Source organism: Cavia porcellus, unplaced genomic scaffold, assembly GCF_034190915.1.
Source record: "Cavia porcellus strain 051 isolate PalLab524CR breed Dunkin Hartley unplaced genomic scaffold, mCavPor4.1 scaffold_14, whole genome shotgun sequence".
NCBI lineage: Eukaryota > Metazoa > Chordata > Mammalia > Rodentia > Caviidae > Cavia > Cavia porcellus.
Window position 1 is genome coordinate 33,425,507 of NW_026947497.1, and position 7,316 is coordinate 33,432,822.

Below are 7,316 nucleotides of genomic sequence, written 5' to 3' on the forward strand. Positions count from 1 at the left end.
TCCAATGATATATTTGTTCTAAATATTTTTCAGATGAAACATTTGAAGTCAACTTTATATGTATTTCCAGCTATTCAAGATATCAGGCACTTTAGCTTTGCTCCAGCTCAAATTCTGCTGCCTCCCCCTTTATAAACAAGTTAATATCTTTTTACTCACAAGATTTTCTGTCTCTTCATCTCATTAATAGATTATAGAATTTAAAGAGCAAACCACTCATGATTATCCATACTAATTTATACACAAGCTAATCCAGTCAATTTGACTGAATTAAGAAAGTTCTGAAGTAGTGACTGGATCACAGAAGTGCCACACTCATCAGCGGACAGATGCTCATAGTTGAGTGTGCCGTGAGGATGTGGACAGTAGGAGGCATGCCTTTGGAGGGTGTTTCTTTCCCTGGTGCTCCTCGCCTGTACTCTGCTCCACAGCTGCCATGAGATGAAGAGTGTCGCCCTACCTACCGCACTCTCTGCCATGATGTTCCAGCTTAGTGCCACGTAACTATGTGCCTAACCTCTAAAATATTGGTTGATATAGTGATAATAATAGTAGCAAGTTCCTGCAACATGCAGTGAAGAACAAAGGCACAGTGCCTACCTTGCAAACCTCTGTAAAGTAAAATGATAAAATTGCATGCAGTAATATCTGTGGAAAGGCATCATTGCATTATTGGAATCAGTGTTCTCAGTATCTCTTGCCTTGGAATGCATGGTGACAAATGGAACTAAAACAAGTTTGTGGACTAATTGTATATATTACATGTCTGCCATGTGTTTTATTAATAATGTAAAAAGTCCTGCCATTCATGGAAAATTTACCATGAATGCTAAACTGTTCATAGAGATCATGTCATGTTCATTTCAAATCCAAAAAAGATATCACTACTCATGTTTTAAAGGTAGATAATCAATATTCTCTAAGATTAATATCCTACTCTTGACTTTGTAAAAAATCATAATACAACCAAATTTTAAACACGTCTAATTCCAAAATTTGTATTCTTATTGATTTAAATCTCACTTATCTTAATTGTTGAAGTTTTAGATGAAAAATCTCAGCCTATAGGAGTTTTAAATGCATAAACTGTTGTATATGACAATATCCATCAGCTGAACAAACACAATTTAAACCTGAGATTAAACGCCTTTGCCTTACTTCCCATCCCAAGCATGATTAAATAAAATTCTTCTCCTGGATTATCACCAGAATGGCATGTGCTATGTCTAGAATCTACTGTCCAGTCCCAAAGGCTCCAGGACAAAAGCTGCTTTCATTTCATTTCTAAGCAACAGCTGAAAGGGCAAAATCCATAGGAAAAATCTGCTCGCTGAGATTTTCAGTTCAATTTTATTCTCCCTTGAGGTTCAAACAAACTTCAAATAATCATCTTGAATCTGGTGATGAACCAAACTCAGGTTCCGACTTCGGCTTCTCAGCGGGTCAGCCCTTCCATTTAGAACAAGGCACAGCATAAAGTGACGAGCCAAATGGGGTCAGATGTTCCATACTTGGCAAAAGCCCCAGCTGTCGTATTGAAACAATGTTGACAAGATGGCAAGCTTTAAAATAAATCCCCCGTGGAGGCTATTGATATCATTCTCACTTTCCCTTCTGTCTGCTAGCCAGCCTAGCCGCTTCCTGGAGGACATGCCAGTCATATCCAGCACTGCTAGAAACACCGAGCACTGCAAGCTGCTATTTATTCCAGCAACCAGGGCCAGTCCTGCGTGCACACACAGGACGACTTTCTTGATTCTCCAGCACAAGATAAAAGCACGGTGACACATCTGCCTAAGCAATCTAACCACACCTGAAACCCCCACAGCCCCCATTCAGCAGCATAACTTTCCAGTGGATGTTACAGAGCAAACAGTGCTGTGCACTGAGTTCTCCTAAATGATCTGCTTTGGCAGATGCTTTGAGAATATTGATTAATTCCAGTCAGGCTATGTCAAACACATTTTTGTGGAAAACCAGAATCTGGCTTACCAATTTTCAGTTAAGTCATGATAAGGTGCCCAATGTGAATCAATTTATTATTAAGGTGATATAAATTGTCTATGTCAAACCAACTTGGGCAGTTCCAAGTAAAAGCCTAGAGGTTTAGTTCAAATCACGTCTCCACTGAAGCTTTGGATTTCATGACTGACGGTTAATTTTATGTGTCAACTTGCCTAGGTCAAGGGATGTTCTGGTTTCTGCTATCATTTCTGTGTGGCTAGAAGGGTATTTTTTAAAGATTAGTATTTGAATTGGTGAACACAATAGCGTGCATGACTCTCTCCAGTGTGGATGGACACCATGGAATCCACTGAGGGCCTCCCAGAATAACACAAAGATGGAAAACAGTTGCATTCACTCTCTGCCTTACTGCTTGAGCTGAGGGAGTGATCTGCTCCTTCTTAGCTCTTCTTGAGACTCAGACTTGAATCTACACTATCTGTGTTCTGTTCTGGCTCTCATGCTTTTGAACTATGCCAACAGCACCAGATTTCTTGGATGTCCATTCTTTGGGAAAATCATCTTTCGAAAGAACATGTTTTTTTTTTATTTATTGTTTTGTTTGTTTGGTACCGGGGATTGAACTTACGACCTTGCACTTGCCAGGCAGGTGCTTATGCCACTGAGCTAAATCTCTGAGCCTTGAAAAATCATCTTTTTAACCCATTGCTTCTCTGTTCTAAAATAATGCCTCACTCTGCATGTACAACACTGGAAAACAATATAATGTCTCAGTATGTGTACCTTGATATAGAGATAGCTTTGAATGCTTCACATTGTCTTTTCCTTTGGCATCTATATAAAATATAATTGCCAGTCCTGAAATTGGTGTTTGTGTATCTCAGTAAGATTATTGGAGTGCCCTAGGCTACCAAGATGCCCAGATTTTATGCATTTCCATTTGTAAAGATTGATTCCCAGAGGCAGTTTTTGGAGGTGCCATAGACCTTTAAGTGGCTCCACTTTCAGAACGATGAGACAAAATAAATATCTCTTTAACTGTACAAGTCACCTTGTCAGGTTCTTCATTATAGTGATGTGAAGCTGACTAATACACCAGGCTTTCTTATCATCCAAAGATGAAAAACTACTGAAATGATCAAAGAAAGCACTGAACAAAGCTTTCTCACGATGATGTCATCTTTAGGCTACTCATCTTTTTAGAACCCTAAAGATATTAAAGACACAAATGATTGAAATACTAGAACTTGAAGGGGATCTAAAATGATCAGATCCAGGTGCTTACTGGACTGCAAACCTTCAGAGGCCAAAACAAAGGCAGTAAGAAGGAGAACAGTAGGCAGCCACAGAAGTTCCCTCTAAAGTCCACAGGGCTTTCAAGCAGGGCTTGACTTGGAGAATGAAATCACACTTCTAAAAGGAAAATTCAAAGTCATGAATTTTTCGAGTTTCCAGGTAAGTAAGGTGAATCAGTCAGGTCAATCTTGATCCCAGTTAACAAGCAAATCAGAGCTGCCGCTGAGACATCCTACTCCCCACGCTTGAATGGGCCGTGTCACTTAGCAGTCTGGAGTTCGCGTCATGTCAACATCCTTCCACCAACATCGTCTAGTTTCCTCCTTTTTCCTGAATACTTTAGTCAATTCCCAAGCATAAATCTATAGAGCCCTTCTGGAATTCCAGACACTCTTATTTTATCCATTTAATCACAAAATTGAACCAAGTTGGAAGTGACTTCAGCATAAGGGGGAAAAGCAAAGTGAGGGTGAAATAGTCCCCTTATATCAGGATCACCATGGTTACTAGAACTGCATCATCTTCACCGTCAGCCTCTCTAAGCATATTGTGTTGGTCAATGTTTTCTTCATCTGCATGCTGCCTGATTTGATTGCCAGCCAATAAGTATTATTAAGTGTCTAAAAAAAAACTAAGCACCATAAAAATCAAGAATTTGCACAACTTTGTACTTTTAGATATAATGCTTTGTAGCCACCCTTGCCTCCTTAGCTTATAGAATTTTCCCTACAAATTTTAAAAGTTTTGAACTCGTAAGTTATATCTCCTTCTACCTTTTTCACTACCTTAATGTTTAAGATAAAGACACAGTTGCAGCAAACAATCTGTAAATCACTGGTTAGAGAAATTAAAAATAAAGACAATTCCCTGAACTATAGGCCCAGTAACAGTGAGTCAGGAACAGACAAACTGCAGGAGTCCACAGTGTCTGCTGACCTCCCTGCAGCCTTTCATGCTGATGATCATGCCCTTCTCCTTGGAACCTTTATTCCCTTTATTTCATGTATTGCTACTCTTTTCTTAGCACTTTGAATCTTCTTTTTGAGTGCTATCGTATGGTTTGCTGACCCTCTACAGATTTTCATACTTTGAGTCTTTCCTCATGATACTCATCTCTATCTTCCTTTCTGTTGAATCTTTTGAGTGTCTCCCAAGACTCAGCTCGAATGCCACTTCTCATCCAAAGTCTTTTCTGATCAGGCAAGTTGGAATTACTTATTTCCTTCTCATTTCCTTTTTAAAAAATATATTTAATTTTCCAAAGTAGTTATTGTTTACACATGATTTAAAAATCTAAAAATATAGTTAAGTATGCAGTAAAAAAATCCCTTTTGAACAAATTTTTTGTTTCCAGTTTGCCTTGCTATCAATTGATTTTTGTGCTTCCAAAGATAGTTTTGCATAAACAAGCAAAGACAGGCATATTTTTTCCTCTGGTTTTACACAAATGCTAGGATCACATGTAGTATGAACCACATGTTTATGTTTTTCACTTAATGGTAGATTTTGGAAGGAGGTATTTTCATATAAGTACCTAGAATACAGACTTGTTTTCTTGTAGCTATCAAGTGTTTTAATTGAGAGTTACATCATATTGTACTTAAGAATGTCACATTAATGAAACTTAAATATTACTTGTAACTTGCGCTATTCTGAGCTATAACATAAATGATTGTCATGTATATTCCATTTTATAAATGCATACTATCTTCTTATAGAATGAATTAGAATTATTCTATCAAAGATTATGAAAGTTTAATAAATTTGAAAGTTAGCAAATTTTCAGCTGTCTTCCACATACAGATAATGTGAAATCAAAAGATATTGTTCAAAAGGAAAAGGAAACTAGAGAGGGGGCTGGAGGAAGGAAGGGAAAAGAAAAATTAAAGGAAAAAAGAAGGATACAATGGAAATAAGCACTGTAAATACAAAGAGGAAGAAGAGTTGAAGAGAGGGGACAGGAGAGGGGGAAAAAGAGGAACAAGATATATCATGTACATGCAAAAATTCCCTATAATGACTATGATTAATAAATATATCTAAATTGCACCACTAAACTTAATAATCGAAACCACTAAACTTAAAAAATTGAAAAAAAAATCATCAACCCAGACTGTAATGTGTCTCTCTTGACGGATGAACCCCATTTTCTCTGAGCACCTGCATATTAGATTTTGCTTACCAAGTCTACTAAGCCTCTCACTGGTGTGACTTGCAAATCTTTTCTGGAATGTGTGCTAGCCAAACCCTACAACCCACTGTGTGAGGAGGTTGAGGTGCAGTGCCCATCACCTCTGTGAGGGACCCCTGAAGATCCTATCCAGTGACAGCATTTTAAGTGTTATGTGTATCTCCTTATCAAGAATCCATTATCTATCTAATCATCTTCCATTTTTCTACTGGATAATTAGTACCATCCATTTATAGAAACTCTTCACACAGTAGAGAAATTAGATCCTGGTGTGTGTGTGTTATTGTTGTTGTTTTGTTGTTATTATTTGTTTGTTTACTACACGAGTTGTAATTTTCTCACTATGTGCTTTTTCCTTATAATAAGCCTCTTTCATTTTCTAGCTGTTATATGGATGAAAAAATAATTTTCTTTCCTTTATATTTCTAAACTGGAGCTCTGTAATAAATAATAGACTACCAGGAGATAAATAAACTGAAGTTTATTAACATGAGCATTTTACATATTCATGGGAGACATCCAATAAATGAGTAATCCTCTAGACTAGAGAATTCTCAAAGAAAACATTTAAACTTTGGGGCTAAAAAGCATTGTTTTCTGGAACAAGGAAGGAGAGAGGGAAAATCCCACTTTAAATGAGATGACCAGAGAAAACACATTACACAAAGATGAGCTTTGTTATGCAGATTAGTATCAATAATTTCTCTATTTTGCTACCCCTCTCAGCAGAGAGAAATGATAGTTCAAAAATGAACATTTTCTTTGTAGCTGGCAGTTTCTATTGAGAATGGCCAATATTCAGAGCTGCTTCCATGCCTGCAGTTTCTCAACATAATTAATCAATATGCTACACAGACATATTATAGTGTGGTATATTCTGGTCTTTTACAGTTAGGTTTTGGGGTGATGCTTCATGAATTTTGTCTCTGCTTATGAACTATTTATTTCTTCATTTGTTTTTACTTCAGAGCCATCATATTATGACATAGTCATTTCTGAATTTACTATTAGGTTTCTGAGGTTCTCAAGAGCAGATATCACACCATGGTCAACTCCCAGGACCTCCTGCATGTGGCAGAAGGCTATGGACTTAAACACTGACAATGAATAATCTTTGAATGAAATCACTAATATTTGATTATTTTATTTTAACTTAAATTGGTACCACACTGAATGGTTACATCAGCGTTAGCTGCATCTGACAGCACGTACACCACAGTTGAGTTATGGTCCTCTCACTCTACTGAGGTTTGTAGATGAAGATGGTGCTTCACCGTGCTGAGTGCTTTGAGTTAAAGGAGGTTCAAGACATTCCTGACCTTCTCCTGCCCTCTTGGCTGTCACATGGTGTTGCTTTCCTTTTTTTAATTTTTTTTTTTTTCATTTGACAGTGCAGTGCTTGGGATTGAACTCAGGGCCTCCGCACTGAGATGGTGGAGCTTTGGTGAAATTCTTCTTGCCTAACTAACTTTATGTGATTCCTCTCCCATCCTTCCATAGCTTGTTACCACCTCCCTCACAGAAAACCTCAACCCTTGATCCTTGCTATAGCCTGTGACATTGTACAGCTCCAACTAGCTGGCCATTGTTTGAGTCCTCCATCCTGTCAGACTCCTGTGTGTGTACATTTTGTAAATCTGTATCCTTTTCCTACTGTTAATGTGTCTGATATCTGTTTGTTTCAGATACTCAAATTAGGGAAACTTCAGAGAGGAGAAGAAAGATTTTAACTCTCTAATTGCTCCTTTTCCCATTTTCTTGCATTTTAACTGCATAACGAAGTAAAACATCATATCAACCCCTAAAATATGATTTCCAGGAGATTGGAATATTCCACATGAAAATACAACTCTTTGGCATAAAG